Source organism: Scyliorhinus torazame, chromosome 7 (genome assembly GCF_047496885.1).
Source record: "Scyliorhinus torazame isolate Kashiwa2021f chromosome 7, sScyTor2.1, whole genome shotgun sequence".
In the NCBI taxonomy this organism is placed as follows: Eukaryota; Metazoa; Chordata; class Chondrichthyes; order Carcharhiniformes; family Scyliorhinidae; genus Scyliorhinus; species Scyliorhinus torazame.
The window spans coordinates 217,416,779-217,433,607 of NC_092713.1; the positions used below are offsets into that span (position 1 = coordinate 217,416,779).

Genomic DNA, 16,829 nt, shown 5'->3' on the forward strand with positions numbered 1-16,829 from the left:
CAAAGCTTTTGTAAAATCTCTCTCCCCCTTAGCTCCATCCAGCACTGATGTCATCAACTGAAAAACAAATTAACTTTCCAGGGACTGAAAGCACATGAACTCCCCAGGGACTGTCCCCAGTCAAACCACAATGCATTAGCCCAGACTGAAAAACACATCCCTCTGTCAATTTCACCTTCTGACTGCTAGAAGCTCCCAGGACCTGCAAAACATATTTTCTTTTTATTAAAAACAGGGCTGCTTCTATCAATCACACAGTATCCCAGGCTTTTAACCCTTAAATTGCCCAATACATTTATAATCCAATTTTCCTAAAATCCTCCATTTGTCACACTGGTGGTTGGAAGCTAATCATCACAGCCCCAGGACATCGCTGTAGGAAGTCCTGAGGATATTGCCCTCGGCCCAACCATCTTAAGCTACTTCAATTAACCCTCCATCATCAGGTCAAAAATGGGGATTTTCACCATTCAGTACCACCTGCAACTTCTCAGATAATGAAGTAGTCCATGCTCGCTCAGATAATCAAGTAGTCCATGCCTGTATGCAGCAAGAACTGGTCGGACATTTAGGAATGGGTTTATATGTGGCATGTAACATATACAACACATAGGCAATAACCTCATTTAACAAGCGAGAGAATCTAGCCATCTACCCTGGACATTCAAAAGCATAACCATCATCATATCCCCCACCATCAACATCCTGGGGATTCCATTAACCAGAAACTTAACTGGACCAGCCATATAATTATTGTGGCTAAAAGAGCAAGTTAAAGGCCGAGAATTCTGCAGCAATTAAGTCTCATCGACTGCCCATAGCCTGTACGTCCCCTGCAGGGGGACAATGAATAATTCTGGACATTGCACTTTAGGAATGAGAGTCAAGAGTTATTTATGATATAGGAGGAGGCCACACAGTGCATGGAGTTTATGCCAGTTTTTTGTAGAGCAAATCCAGTCAGTCCTCCTCCCACCCCCCAACTCTACCTTACCCTCACGGCCCTGCAAGTTATTTCCTTCAAAGGAAATTGTATGGATTGGATTTGACTGTTTTTGCTGCTCCCATCCTCATAATCCAGGTCATTACCACTTGCTGCATGAAAAAATTCTTCCTCACATCCCGTCTACACCTCTTGCCCAAAGCCTGAAATCTGCATCCCACGGTCAGTATCAGCAGATGGGAACATAAAGGCTTCAGAGAGTGCTGAAAAGATTTATGGCCATGGAGCCAGGGATGAATATTTTAGTTACAAGGTTAGATTGGAGAAGCTGGGGTTAGGGTGAGGGGGATTTGATGTCGGTGTTCAAAATCATGAACGATCAGAGTAGACCAAGAGAAATGCGTCCCTTTGGCACGATGGCGAGAACTAGAGGACACAGAATTAAGGAGATTGCCAAAAATGGCACAAACCAAAAGTGACATGAGAATATTTTTTCTTTTTTTTTTTTAAAACATAAATTTAGAGTACCCAATTATTTTTTCCAAGTAAGGGGCAATTTAGTGTGGCCAATCCATCTAACCTGCACATCTTTGGGTTGTGGGGAGAAACCCACGCAGACACGGGGAGAATGTGCAAACTCCACACAGACAGTGCCAGGATCAAACCTGGGTTCTCAGCGCCATGGCAGCAGTGCTAACCACTGCACCACAGTGCGCCTGAGAGAATATTTTTCGAGAATGAACTGCATGCAGGTTTATGGGGAAAGGGGAAAGATGACATATGGGGAAAGGGGAAAAATGACGAGTCAATGGGCCAAAAGGTTTCTTACACTGCTATAACTAATTCTAAGTCGGGGCTATTGGAATATTCTCCACTAGTCTGGATAGAACGTAGAACATCGAACATAGAACAGTACAGCACAGAACAGGCCCTTCGGCCCTCGATGTTGTGCCGAGCATTGTCCGAAACCAAGATCAAGCTATCCCACTCCCTGTCATTCTGGTGTGCTCCATGTGCCTATCCAATAACCGCTTGAAAGTTCCTAAAGTGTCCGACTCCACTATCATAGCAGGCAGTCCATTCCACACTCTAACCACTCTCTGAGTAAAGAACCTACCTCGGACATCTCTCCTATATCTTCCACCCTGAATCTTATAGTTACGCCCCCTTGTAACAGCTACATCCACCCGAGGAAATAGTCTCTGAACGTCCACTATCTATCCCCCTCATTATCTTATAAACTTCTGTTAAGTCGCCTCTCATCCTCCTCCGCTCCAAAGAGAAAAGCTCTAGCTCCCTCAACCTTTCCTCATAAGACCTATCCTGCAAACCAGGCAGCATCCTGGTAAATCTCCTTTGCACCCTTTCCAATGCTTCCACATCCTTCCTATAATGAATGAGGTGACCAGAACTGCACACAATACTCCAAATGTGGTCTCACCAGGGTCATGTATAGTTGCAGCATAACCCCGCGGCTCTTATACACAAGCCCCCCGTTAATAAATGCGAACACACTACAAGCCTTCTTCACGGCTCTATCCACTTGAATGGCAACCTTCAGAGATCTGTGGACATGAACCCCAAGATCTCTCGGTTCCTCCACATTCCTCAGAACCCTGCCGTTGACCCTGTAATCCGCATTCACATTTTTTCTACCAAAATTAATCACCTCGCACTTATCAGGGTTAAACTCCACCTGCCATTTTTTGGCCCAGCTCTGCATTCTATCAATGTCTCTTTGCAGCCTACAATAGCCCTCCAACTCATCCACTACTCCACCAATCTTGGTGTCATCAGCAAATTTACTTTCCCACCCTTCAGCCCCCTCCTCAAAGTCATTGATAAAAATCACAAATAGCGGAGAACCCAGCACTGATCCCTGTGGTACACCGCTGGTAACTGGTCTCCAGTCTGAAAATTTTCCATCCACCACCACCCTCTGTCTTCTATGCGATAGCCAGTTACTTATCCAATTGGCCAAATTTCCCTCTATCCCACACCTCCTTACTTTCTTCATGAGCCGACCATGGGGAACCTTATCAAACGCCTTACTAAAATCCATGTATACAATATCAACTGCTCTACCTTCATCTACACACTTAGTTACCGCCTTAAAGAATTCAATCAAATTTGTGAGGCAAGACCTACCCTTCACGAATCAGTGCTGACTATCCCAGATTAAGCTTTCCAAATGGTCATAAATCCTATCCTTCAGGACCTTTTCCATTATCTTCCCGACCACCGAAGTAAGACTAACTGGCCTATAATTACCAGGGTCATTCCTATTCCCTTTCTTGAACCGAGGAACAACATTCGCCACTCTCCAGTCCTCTGGCTATCCCCGTGGACAGCGAGGACCCAAAGATCAAAGCCAAAGACTCGGTAATCGCATCCCTTGCCTCCCAAAGAATCCTTGGGTATATCCCACCTCGCCCAGGGGACTTGTCGACCCTCAGGTTTTTCAAAATTGCTGATACATCCGTCCTCAGAACATCTACTTCCTCCAGCCTACCCGCCTGAATCACATTCTCATCCTCAAAAACATGGCCCCTCTCCTTTGTGAACACTAAAGAAAAGTATTTATTCAACTCCTCTCCTATTTCTTATGATTCCATGCACAAGTTCCCACTACTGTCCTTGACTGGCCCTACCCTCACCCTGGTCATTCCCTCACCGTGGTCATACTTTTATTTCTCACATAAGAGTAAAAAGCTTTGGGGTTTTCCTTGATCCGACCCGCCAAGGACTTCTCATGCCCCCTCCTAGCACTCCTAAGCCCTTTTTTCAGCTCATTCCTTGCTACCTTGTAACCTCAAGCGACCCTACTGAACCTCGTTTTCTCATCCTTACATACTCTTCCTTTTACCTCTTGACAAGACATTCAACCTCCTTTGTGAACCATGGTTCCCTCACACGGCCATTTCCTCCCTGCCTATCAAGGACAAGCAGTATTTGTTCCTTGAACAAGCTCCATTTTTCATTTGTGCCTTGCCCTGACAGTTTCTGTTCCCATCTTATGCTCCCTAATTCTTGCCTTATCGCATCATAATTACCCCTCCCCCAATTATAAACCTTACACTGCCGTATGGCCCTATCCCTCTCCATTGCAATAGTGAAAGACACCGAATTGTGGTCACTATCTCCAAAGTGCTCGCCCACAAACAAATCTAACACTTGGCCCGGTTCATTACTCAGTACCAAATCCAATGTGGCCCTCCCTCTTGTCGGCCTATCCACATATTGTGTCAGGAAACCCTCCTGCACACACTGTACAAAAACTGCCCCATCCGAACTGTTCGACCTATAGAGGTTCCAATCAATATTTGGAAAGTTAAAGTCACCCATGACAACTACCCTGAGACCTCCACACCTACCCATAATCTGTTTTGCAATTTATTCCTCCACATCTCTATTACTATTTGGGGGCCTATAGAAAACTCCTAACAATGTGACCGCTCCTTTCCTATTTCTATCTTCGGCCCATATTACCTAAGTAGGCAGATCCCCTTCAAACTGCTTTTCTGCAGCCGTTAAACTATCCTTGGTTAACAATGCTACTCCTCCACCTCTTTTACCACCTTCTCTGTTCGAACCATGTCTCCGTAATGGCCACAACATCGTAGTCCCAAGTACCAATCCACGCTCCAAGTTCACCTACCTTATTCCGGATGCTCCTTGCATTGAAGTAGACACACTTCAACCCATCTTTGTGTCTGCCGGTACACTCCTGCGACCTTGATACCCTCCTCAGTACCTCACTACTCCCGACACTGGCTACTGGAATACAGCTAGTATTCCCAGCCCCCTGACAAATTAGTTTAAACCCCCCCCCCCGAAGAGCCGGAGCAAATTTCCCTCCCAGGATATTGGTGCCCCTCTGGTTCAGGTGCAAACCGTCCTGTCTGTACAGGTCCCACCTTCCCAAGAACGTGCTCCAATTATCCACGTACCTGTAACCCTCCCTCCTACACCATCCCTGCAGCCACGTGTTTATCTGCACTCTCTCCCTGTTCCTCACCTCACTAGCACGTGGCACCGGCAACAAACCAGAGATGACAACATGATTTGTCCTGGCTCTCAGCTTCCACACTAGCTCCCTAAATACCTGTTTTAAATCCCCGTCCCTTCTCTTACCCATGTCGTTGGTACCGATGTGTACCACGACTTGCCACTGCTCCCCCTCCCCTTTAAAGATTCTGAAAACACGGTCCGAGACGTCACGGACCCTGGCACCCGGGAGGCAACATACCATCCGTGAGTCTCTTTCGCTGCCACAGAACCGTCTATCTGTCCCTCCAACTATCGAGTCCCCAATAACTATTGCTCTCCTGCTCTCAGTCCTTCCCTTCTGAGCCACAGGGACAGACTCAGTGCTGGAGATCCATTCACCGTGGCTTACCCCTGGTTGGTCGTCCCCCTCAACAGTATCCAAAATGGTATACTTGTTACTGTGGGGAACGACCACAGAGGATCCCTGCACTGACTGCTTCCTCCCAGACCCTCTCACTATCACCCATCTACCTTGATTCTTCGGAGTAACTACATCCCTGAAGCTATTATCTATGACCACCTCTGCCTCCCGAATGATCCGAAGTTCATCCAGCTCCAGAACGCGGTTTCTGAAGAGCTGGGTGCACTTCCCACAGGTGAAATCAGCAGAGACACTGACGGAGTCCCTCACTTCAAACATTCTGCAGGGGGAACTATGCACTGCCTTCCCTGCTATCCCCTCTAGATAAAAAAAGAAAGAAAGAGCTTACCGGTTATTCACTCTACCCCTCAGCAACCACTGCGCCCCGCACGATAACACCTCAGGGCAAAGAAAAACTACTTACCAGTCACCAGCCAATTACTTGCATGCAGGCTGTGACGTCACGGTTCAACTTCTTTCTACTTCTACCTGCCCTCGAGTCTCCCTCTTGATCTTTACTCGGCTGGGATCCTTACAGTGATTGTCTTTTTTTCTTGGTTAGAGGAGGAGGTAGGGAGGGAAACACTGAAGAAGTGTTTTGGGTTTAACGGTCACTTGACAACAGCTCCTCCACAAACCACCTTCAAGATACGGTGACCGCAATGCATTGATGCAAATTTTACCCGCAACAGCCAATCAGCAGCTCCGCTCTACTGCCCTCTGCTGGATGAATGCAGCTCCAACAACACACAAACTCTACACCATCCAGGAAAAAGCAGCCCATTTAATTGGTACGCCATCCAGCATCTTAAATATTCACTGCCTCCACCACTGGCATCGTTGCAGCAGCTTACTTACCACACAGCACCTTTCAAATTTGCAATCACTACCACCTAAAAGAACAAGGGCAGAAGTCGCACAGGGAAATGACCTGCAACTTCTCCTCCAAGTCACACATCATCCTGAGTTGGGGTCATAAGGCTGTTCCGTCATCATCATGGGGTCAAAGTCTTGGAACTCCCAGTGCTAATTAGGGATGAAATTTGAATGTAATTTTTAAACTGAAGAGAGTCCAAAAGAGTATAAAATAACTTGAACAAAAGTGCTGGATCTTTTCCCCGGCACAATATTTAATGTTTAGGCTATAATTTAAATTTTCAAACAATAAATTGTTTGTTAGCACAGAACAGGAATATTGCTGGAAGAAAAAGTTGTGTCAAAATATTTCATCTCGCACTCATCATGGCATTTGCAACAATACCAAACCAAAGTGTAGGAAACGGGGGGGGGGGGGGGTATTTTTAAATCTGTACCTTTTGCAACAAATGCATGCGGATTACAGATGGGAATTTGAGCTGGTCTTGGCTTTTTTGCAGCAATGTAATTTTTCCATGCCCTACCGTTGAAAGTGGATCATGGAGCAAAAGATTTGAAACTTTTACCAAGCAAGAATGAATGGAAATTTAAGCATTTACTGATCGTTAAGTGAATGTGAAATATCAGCTAATTACACAGACATGTTGGCTACTCTGCCTGAATGGAAGTCATCTAAGATAGAAACAAAAATCTATGTTCACAAGTAGGTACTGGCCTTGGGAATTTACTCAACACCTGGACAAAGACTGGGGATTTAATGGCAATATTCATCTGAATATCAAGATTCAACATAATAATTTAAGTATACAAATCATTAATATTGAAAAAACAAAATTGTCAGTAGCCTGTTGAATGATACAGCAATCACTGGTCCATTCACCATGGTGATATATGGAGTGCACCAACAGGTAAAAGTAGCACCAATAAACAAAGGATCTAAATAAGCCTTCACATGGGACCACCTGCTCATTCCGAACTTCAGAAAAACAGCAGTAGCTTTCTAGTCCAAATACTGCCATTAGCAACTACAGCCAGAGAATCACATTTCCCGACCGAATCATAGGTGGCACCGCAGCTTTCGCGATGATTCGTCCCCTCCAAAGCGGTGTACACGTGCCACGTATCGACAGCCTCGGCCATTGCCTGAGGTCCGTCCCCCCAATGCACCGCCTTCGACGGCGCAGGACACGTGTGGTCTCACCCAATGGGAACTCGGCATGGCGGTTGTGGACTCAGTCCAGCGCCGCCATAGAGGGGAGGGCCGATCCGTGGGCAGGGGGAAACATTATTCGGGGCTGGGGGCACAGTAGTGGGGCTGTCCGGGACTTGCGAGCCGGCCGGGGGGGGGGGGGGCACTATTTTGTGGGCTGGGTGCGCAGGCTGCCTCGCCATGAAGCACAGCACGGTCACTGTGCGCATGCGCGGCCATGGACATGGCAATTCTCCGGGGCATATCGGCAGCTGGAGCCGAGTGCTCTACGCTGCCATCCTGCTAGCCCCCAGCAAAACGGGGATTTGGTGGCCATTTTGTGCCAATTTTCCGTTTCCACGCCGGCATGGGGACATTAGTCTCCAAATCGAAGAATCCAGCCCCAGATTTTTCATCTCAATTTATATTTTATTTCAATTTTCTTATATCAGCTCCAATCTAACGTTCAGTCCATTTTGAAGACGCATTTTCAACGCAAGTTTTTCCATACCCGAAACATGCCCAAGAATTGCTGGAAAAACAATTCCAGCAAGGTTACTGAATTTTTAATGTGCCAAAGCCTCAGCAACTTCAAGCAAGAGCAGGTGTGTAATGGAACAGAGAAATCAAAAAGATGCTGCTCCATCATTAGCATCTCACTATCTGGCTCCCTATTTGAATACAATAAATGACATGAACTGCGTTATAGATACAAAAAGTTCTCCACAGAAAACAAGATCTTGTCCATTTCAATTAATTCCTTTTTCTTTCATCTCTCACTTATTCTAATCTTTCATTTCTCCTCTTTCTTAGTACTTGATTGAGCAATTTGAATTTTCATGTCTGTTCTGTTCATTTTACAATCCTACAATCCAACATGTTAAGGTGATGCACAGTTATTTGCCCTGTTTACTCCGATCCTATATGCCCAATAGATGCCCTGCTATTGCCATCTTGCACTTCCAGCCACTTGCAAAGCAAAATATTGTCGACATTTTGAAGGCAAGAGCAAGCCTAACAGTGGGCACTATTCATTGGCTTACCACAACACTTTTTGGGCCATGGTCTCTACAATCCAATAGTTTTCATATTTCCACATGGCAAACACAAACAGCTTCTGAAAAGAGACATCATCTTACTGACTTATCAACTGTCCTTCATTCCCACTTCCTCCATACCTCAGTGTTTAATTATTTTAAGTCTGTTCAGAGATTTGTTCATTTCCAAATTTTGAAAACTATGCCTTTCTTTCATACACATGACTCGCTATGCAGATCCAGCATTTTATCCTTCGAAGTTTTCTACTCCGCATTTATTTTGCTTTTCAACAATGTAACCAAAACAATCTCAAATAGATATAACATACCCATTGCAGAATCACTATGAGTAAAAGGATCACATGATTGTATTTGGAAAATCAGTTCTATGCTTGGATGATGACTGCAGTCTTCACGATCATGACTACAGTAGTAAATGTAACTAACACATTATTAGGATAAAAAATACCCAGTGTTTCAACTACCATTATTGTGGGAACTCTAGCTTCTAAGAACCCACAATAACCTTTTGACATACCATTTCATGTAACCAGTTTCTTTCAAAATGGTTTTCAATTAACACAAAGAATTTCATGGAATCACTGTGGCAGTGAGAATTCAAGGTCAGCTGGGATTTTCTACTCAGATATTGGAGATGCATGTTTGCAAGGGCAGAGGAGACAAGAGTGAGCTTTTATTAGTTGCAAACAAAATGAGACGGCAGCTGTTTTGAAAGGGAAAATGGCTGTGCCCGAGGAGAGGAAACCATTTACAAAATCAGCCCACATAAAGTATCGGTTGGGAAGTTGAGCTGCCAGAACTTTAGTGAGAATGGTAGCAAAGGAACATTCTGTGGGTCTCATGAGTTCATACAGGACATAGTGGGGGAAAGGATAGATATTGAATAGGTGACATCGAAGGGAAGGCAAAGAAAAGGTAGGGTTGAAATTGGTTAGAAATAGCTAGTGATTAGAATAGTTCGATGGGATAAGGTCCCGACATAATGCCCAACAAATATAACACAAGGCAGCAGACGAGCAAGGAAACATCATCAAGACTCAGAAGCCTCACGAGCCTTGGTGGTGGAGCGAATGGCGGAGGCTCCTGCTGCGGCTGTAACTTTGGCCACCCCGTGGACGGCCGAGATGCTGGCAAGTTGCTTGGCGAATAAATTTAAAAGCAGAGGTAGGCAGTCTCGGAGAACCTTGAGAAGGTGAAGGAAGGGGCTCTAGCCTTCATCCGTGCAGCCTTGGGGAAGACAGATCGGAAGGTTAAGGAGCAAGGTGTTGGGATACAAAAGAGTGGCACACTCAGACCAGAGATACTGGATTGTTTCACTGTAGGCAGAGAGGGTGTTGATGGCTAAGGGATGAAGTCTGAAGGGTAAGGTGGAGGTTCTGGAAAACCACTCCAGATGGCAAAATTTAAGAATCATTGGGCTGCTGGAGAGTAGGGCCAAAATCCTACGGACTATATGCCCAAGATGGAAAGATGGTGAGGGAGGGGGGATTGCCATCCCCTCCTGAATTGGACCAGACCCATCTGTCGCTAAGGCAGAAGCCTCAATCTGGGAAACCACAAGGGTGATCATCATCAGGTTCCATAGGTACCAAGACAAGGAATGGGTCCCGAGTTGGGTGAAGGACCATCGAGACTCTAGATGGGAGGACCATCCCATCAAGATCGATCAGATCGTGGAAGCGGAGCAGAGCTGGCCAGAAGGCTTGTGACCTTCAAAAAGGTCAAGGCCACGTTGAAGAGAGGGAATGCGCGATTTGGTGTGGTGTACCCAGCCTGTTTTAAGAGGGGCTTTTAAAGAGAGACTATTACTCTGATGCGCCAGAAGAAGCGGATGAGTTTGTAAAGAAACATGGACTGTGGGCGAACGAATGTGCAAATTTGTTTGGGCATTTGTAGCTGTACTTATTATGGGATTTTTGTATTGTCGGCGAGGGGACACGGTTGTTGTTGCAGGTGTTTATTTTTCCTGGGCAAGTTTGGAGTTTATAGTTTGTATTTTTGGGTTGTTTATGGGATGGGTGTTGGTTTTAGTTTTCCCTCTAGGTTTTATATTAAAGTTGGATGTGGCCAGGGGGGCTGGTAATTGTTATGATTATTTTTCTGGTTTTACCCTGCGTGGGGGATCACCTTGCTAGCTGTAAAGTTAGTTAATGGGAGCAGAGAGGAGTGGGGCTATCTGCAGCTTACTACTTTCTAATCAAGATTTTTGTTCTGGTTTTGTTTGGGGTGGGGAAGATAGGGGCTTTTGTTCTCCTTTTGGTTGTTTGTTTGTTTACTGGGTTGGAGTATGATTGAGGGGGGTGTTGATCGACAAGAGGGTATTCTATTTGAGCTTCTAAAATATTGGTGGACCCAGGTGGGAGGTATGTAGTGAGTTGTTGGCAGGCACATAGGGGGTATTGGTAAATGTGCATGCACCGAACTGGGATGACACGGTATTTACCAATAAGGTATTGGCTTGTATCCCAGAGCTGGATTCACATCAACTAATTCTGGGGCTGGGTGGGTCGTGGTACGCGGAGATAGTTATTTTGGATTATGCTCTGCACTTTGTGAATTTGATGGTGGAGCCAGGCCCCACTCAGCAACCCCCATGGGGATTGGACACAGCAACACTGGTTTATAAGGGATTCTGTGAGCGTATATCCTCCGCCATTGAGAAGTACATGGAGTTCAATATGAACAAGGCAGTTTCACCTTCCATGTTGTGGAAAGCTCTGAAGGCAGTGGTGGGGTTTTTTTTGGGAGGGGGGTGGGAGCTGGGGGGAAAGCGAGAGAGAGTGAGAGACACACAGAAGAGAACAGAAAATAGTTTTACAAGGTGCAAAGGATAAATCTGGTAGGTGGCGAGGTGGAGGCTGGTGGATTGCATTCTCGAGGCCTGACACTGGAGTTGCTAGCCAGTAGGAAGAAACTACAGGCAAAGTTTGCGTTGCTCTCAGCAGGCAAGGCAGTGAACCAGCTGTGGCCCTGGAGAGGAATCTTCTTTGAATATAGGGAGAAGGCGAGTTGCCTATTGGCACACCAGTTGAGGCAGCAGGCTGCCTCCCGAGAGATAGTGTAGATAAGGGATTTGAGTGGCGGGTTGGTTTCAGCCCTAGGAAAGGTTATTCCAGCATTTGAGGCCTTTTATTCAGAGCTATACAAGTCAGAGCCTCCAGAGGAGAGACTGTCAATGTTGCAGTTTTTGGACGTTGTTGTCCTTCTCGGTGGCGGAGCAGGAGAGAAGGGGGTGGCGGAGCAGGAGAGAAGGGAGGAGTTGGAGGCGCTGATTGATCTGGAAGCGGTTATGAAGTCATAGAGTAATAGATGTTTAAAGCATGGAAACAGGCCCTTCGGCCCAGCTTGTCCATGTTGCCCAGTTTCTATCACTAAGCTAGTCCCACTTGCTCTCATTTGGCCCATATCCCTCTATATCCACCCTGCCCATGTAACTGTCTAACTTTTTTTTTTTTAAAAAGGAAAAAATTGTACCTGCCTCTATCACTGCCTCTGGCAGCTCGTTCCAGATGTTCACCACCCTCTTGTGTGAACACAATTCCCCTCTGGTCTCTTTTGTATCGCTCCTCTCACCTTAGACCTATGCCCTCTAGTTCTAGACTTCTCGGTCTTTGGGAAAAGATGTTGACTATCTACCTTATCTATGCTCCTCATTATTTTAGAGAGTGTAATGGATTAATGCAGTTGGGTAAAGCTCCAGGCACGGATGGGTTCCCTGTCAAATTTTATAAAAGATATGCGGGTCTGTTGATCCCACTGTTGTTAGATATGTTCAATGTGTGGTCAGGGGATGTTGGCAGAGGCATCAATTTCCCTGATCCTGAAGAAGGATAAGAATCTTACGGAGTGGGTCTCACTGACCCATTTCAATGTTGAACGCTGATGCTAAGGTATTGACGAACGTGTTGCCAATGCTTTGGTGCCGTGCCTTCCGGGAGGGTGATTTCAGAGGAGCAGAGTGGTTCTGTTAAGGGATCACAGTAATCGGAGATTGTTAAATGTCGTTCTGTCCCCCACACCAATGCCCGAACCAGAGGTGACAATTTCATGGACGCAGAGAGTTTGATGGGGTCAACTATCCATTTGAAATTCTTGGAAGGTTTGGCTTTGGACCAAAATTTCTATCTCGAATTCGGCTCCTGTTCAGGGCCCCTATCACCAAGAGTGCGTAGGAATGCCCAGAGTTCTGGTTACTTTCAATTAAACAGGGGTACAAGGCAGGGTTGTCCATCGCCTCCTCTTTTGTTTGCCTTGGAAATAGGTGGGGTGGAGGGGAGCATAGGATGTCTTTATATGTGGTTGATTTGCTTCTGTACATAACAGACCCACTCTCAAATGTAGAGGAGATAATGAAGCTACTTGGGAGTTTTAGCTTCTTCTCGGGATAGAAGGCAAATTTGGGCAAAAGTGAATACTTTTCAGTGAATCTCCCAGGGACGGGAGCTGATCTGGGGAAATTGCCATTTGGCCAAGCCAGGTCAAGCTTCTGTTTTCTGGGAATAACTTTGGTAGTCTGGTGAATGGGGTCAAAGTCGGCTTGAAAAGGTGGGATGTCCTCCCCCTGTCCTTGGCAGGCAGGGTGCAAACTGTGAAAATGAACATCCTCCCAAGGTTCTTGTTTCAGTGTTTCCCAGTCTTTCTCCCAAAATCTTTTTTTTGTCAGGTGAATAAAATAGTATCCTCCTTTATTTTGGCGGGCAAGACTCCACGGATTTGAGAGTGTTTCGACAGAGAGAGGCGCAGCTGCGGAGGTTTGGTGATACATAATTTGCTATTTCATTATTGGGCTGCAAATATTGAGACGGTACAGAGGTGGTTTAGGGATCCAGATTCTATATGGGGTGGATTGAGGTGGGCTCTTGTCGAGGTTAGAGTCAAAGTACCCTGGTCACTGCCCCGCTTCAATTTTCCCCTGCATGATTCACCATGAGCCCGGTAGTGGTAGCCACATTGAGAACTTGAAAGTAGTTTAGGCAGCATTTTAGGCTGGATCCCATGTCAATGTTTGCCCCCATATGCAGGAACCATTTGTTTGTGCCATCTGGCATGGACTCGTTGTTCAGGATTTGGGGACATGTTTGTTTATTAAGGGAGATTCGCCAGTATGGATGAGTTGTAGGAGAAGTTCCAGCTCCTGAGAACCAATATATTTATGTACTTGCAGGTTCACGACTTTTTGCATAAGGAGATTCCTTAATTTCCCCTGGCACCATCACCCTTGCTCTAGGATAGGGTCCTGCCTGTGGCAGAGTTGGACGAGGGGAGGTTTTCAGAGGTGTATGGCTGGATCCTGTCGACGGAGCCTGGAGGAAGTGAAGAGAAAGTGGGAGGGTGAACTGGGTCCAGCTTTGGATGTGGGGCAGCGGGGGAAGAGAAGGGGTGTGGAGTGAAGCTCTTGACAGGGGTCAACTCCATCTCCTTGTGCTAGGCTCAACTTGATCCAGTTCAAGATGGTGCACATGACCAGGGCATGGATGAGTGATTTCTTCTCGGGGTGGAGGATAGGTGCGATCAATGTGCTAGGGGACCGACAAATCATTCCACATGTTTTTGTCTTTTCCCAAACTTGCAAGCTTCTGGGTCTCCTTTTTCAGCAATGCTGGGGATTCAGCTGGAGCTATGCCCGTTGGTGGCTATTTTTGCTGTATCGGACTCGCTGGTGCCACAGGAGAGGGTGAAGGCAGACTTCCTCACCTTTGCCTCCTTAATAGCCCAGAGGCAAGTTCTGCTCTGGTGGAGGTCCCCAACACCACCGAGTGCTCCGGCCTGGCTAAATGATCTGATGAAATTTGTGTATCGTATACTATGAGGGGGCTGGTGGAAGGGTTTTACTTGAGGTGGTAGCCTTTCATATCCTTTTTCAGGGAATTAGTCACTGTCAGTTGCTGTTGGGGGGTTTAGGTAATATTGTTTGTTTATGGGGTGTTGGGATTGGGTGGGTATATTTTGCAAGGATATATGTTATTGCTTAGTTTTATCTTGTTATAATAAAAACTTGTCTAATATTAAATAAGGACAAGTGCAGACCTTTCTGGAAACACCCATATCCCAAGAAAGAAAAAGGACCAAGAGTTTTTTAAATACTTTCATGGGATGTGGGTATCACTCACTATGCCAGTATTTATTACCCATCCCTAATTACCCTAAAGGTGATGGTGGTGAGCTGCCTTCTTGATCTGCTGCAGTCCATGTGGTATAGGCTCACTGACAGTGTGGTTAGGGAGAATGTTCCAGGATTGACCCAGTTACAATGAAGGAACAGCAATTATGTCCAAGTCAGGATGGTGACCGTTTGGTGGGGAACCTCCAGGTGATGGTGTTCCCATACCTCGTCCTTCTAGATGGTAGTGGTCGTGGATTTGGAAGCTGTCTACGGAGCCTTGGTGAGTTCCTGCAGTGCATCTTGCAGATAGTACAGACTGCTGCTACTGTGCGTTGGAAGTGGGTGGAGTGAATGTTTGTGGATGGGGTGCAAATCAAGCAGGTTGCTTTGTCCTGGATGGTGTCAAGCTTCTTGTTGGCACTGCACTCATCCATGCAAGGGGAGAGTGTTCCATCACACTCCTGACTGGTGGCCTACAGGTGGGGACAGGCTTTGGGGAGTCAGAAGGTGTTACTATCCACAGAATTCCTAGTTTCCAGCCTCCCTGTTGCGGCCACAGTTTTTTAGCCAATTCTGCTTCTGGTCAATGGTAACCCCCGGGGTGTTGATAGTGGGGATTCAACAATGGGAGATGTCATTTAATGTGAAGAGGAGATGGTTGGCTTCTCTCTTGCTGGAGATGGTCATTGCCTGCCACTTTGTGGCATGAATGTTAGGTATTAGGTCAAGAATATACCAGAGCACATTTGAGCAGTAGCTGGGAAAATCAAAAGTTTACTTGGTGTTAAGGATCATATGGCCCTTGTGGCACTTTAGGCAGGGGAGGCGATAAATAGTTTCAAAACATGGGCAAGCAGAAGAGTTTTTCCAACAGTGAGCCAAGTTTCAGTCAAAGCACAACGTTAATGCCATTAGTGCGGTCGATTATATCAAATGAGCTGATAATCTGGAGGGAAATGAAGACAGGGAAGATGGCAGAAACAGGAGCTTTAATGAATACAAGCAGAGGAGCATCCTGCAGCTGTGGGATTATTCAGTCAATTTAAGCTTGAGATGAGGAGGAAGGGGGAAGTGTGTTGATGGGTCAGATTAACAACAGAGAATAAACAGCAAAAGTCATCACGGCTGGGTGACAGGAGAAAAGAGAAAGAAGAAGAACAAACAAGGAGTGACTGAAGCAATGGGCTTGGGTCTGACACTTTAAAATCTACTTACCTCAAAATATTCACTATGAAAGGCGGAAGCAGTCATTCATGTGTACATTTTCAGCTCCATAATACCAATTACCAGGATGTCAAAATAAAGATAACATTTTCAAATATACCAACGGGTAAGTTAGTTGCCCAAAATCTCAACAATAAATAGCTTACATTGGAAACTTGGGGGAAAAAACTGGCAGCATAGGCAGGTTGCCGATGTAATTAGTCGTATTGGAAAATTATATTGTATGCAAACAGAATATAACATGACCACATCAAATAAATAGCACTTTATAAAATCATTCAGTACAGTGCCAGACCATTTGACCAGTCATGTCCATGCTGGCTCTCTACAAGAGCAACTCAGCTGGTCTTCCTTCCCCTTCCTTTTTCCATAACACTACAAGTTTCTCTTCAGGTACACAGTTAATTGTCTTTTTGAAAACCACAATTAAACCTGCCTCTACAACACTCTCAATAGTGCATTCCAGGTCATAACCACTCGCTGTGTAAAATAATGTGTTTCCTCATATTGCCGTTGGTTCTTTGCCATTTACCCTCTTGTTCGCAACATTTCAATGGGAACAGTGTCTCTATCTATTCTGTCTCGACTCTCATGATTTTGAGCACAACTATCAAATCTCCACTCAACTTTCTCTTTTCAAAGGAAAACAACCCCAGATTATCCAATATATTCTTGTAACTGAAGTCCCTCATCCCTGGCAACCATTCTTGTAAATCTTTTCTGCGCCTTATCCAAGCCTTCACATCCTTTATGAGGAGACAGTGGTGTAGTGGCAATGTCATTGGACCAATGATGCAGAGGTCCAGGTTAATGCTTTGGGGCCCTTCACTTGACTCACTTCATTCCTCAGAACCAGATCCAGCATTGCTTCTTCCCCGTTAACCCAGAAGTATAATGATCAAGAATATTTTCCTGAAAACATCCAGAAGCTCTTCACCCTCTCTGCCCTTTACACTACTTATGTCCCAGTCTATATTGGTATAAAAACAATGGAGACATCAGTTACTGTTTTCTACTACGTTCAT

The 16,829-nt window shown here is 45.6% G+C and overlaps 1 protein-coding gene across 1 annotated transcript in view; it reads right to left on the reverse strand.

Moving 5' to 3' along the window:
• ctnna1 (catenin (cadherin-associated protein), alpha 1) overlaps nucleotides 1–16,829 on the reverse strand; it is a 199,192-nt gene that overhangs the window by 105,556 nt on the left and 76,807 nt on the right. The gene's annotated exons all lie outside the window — the stretch shown is intronic.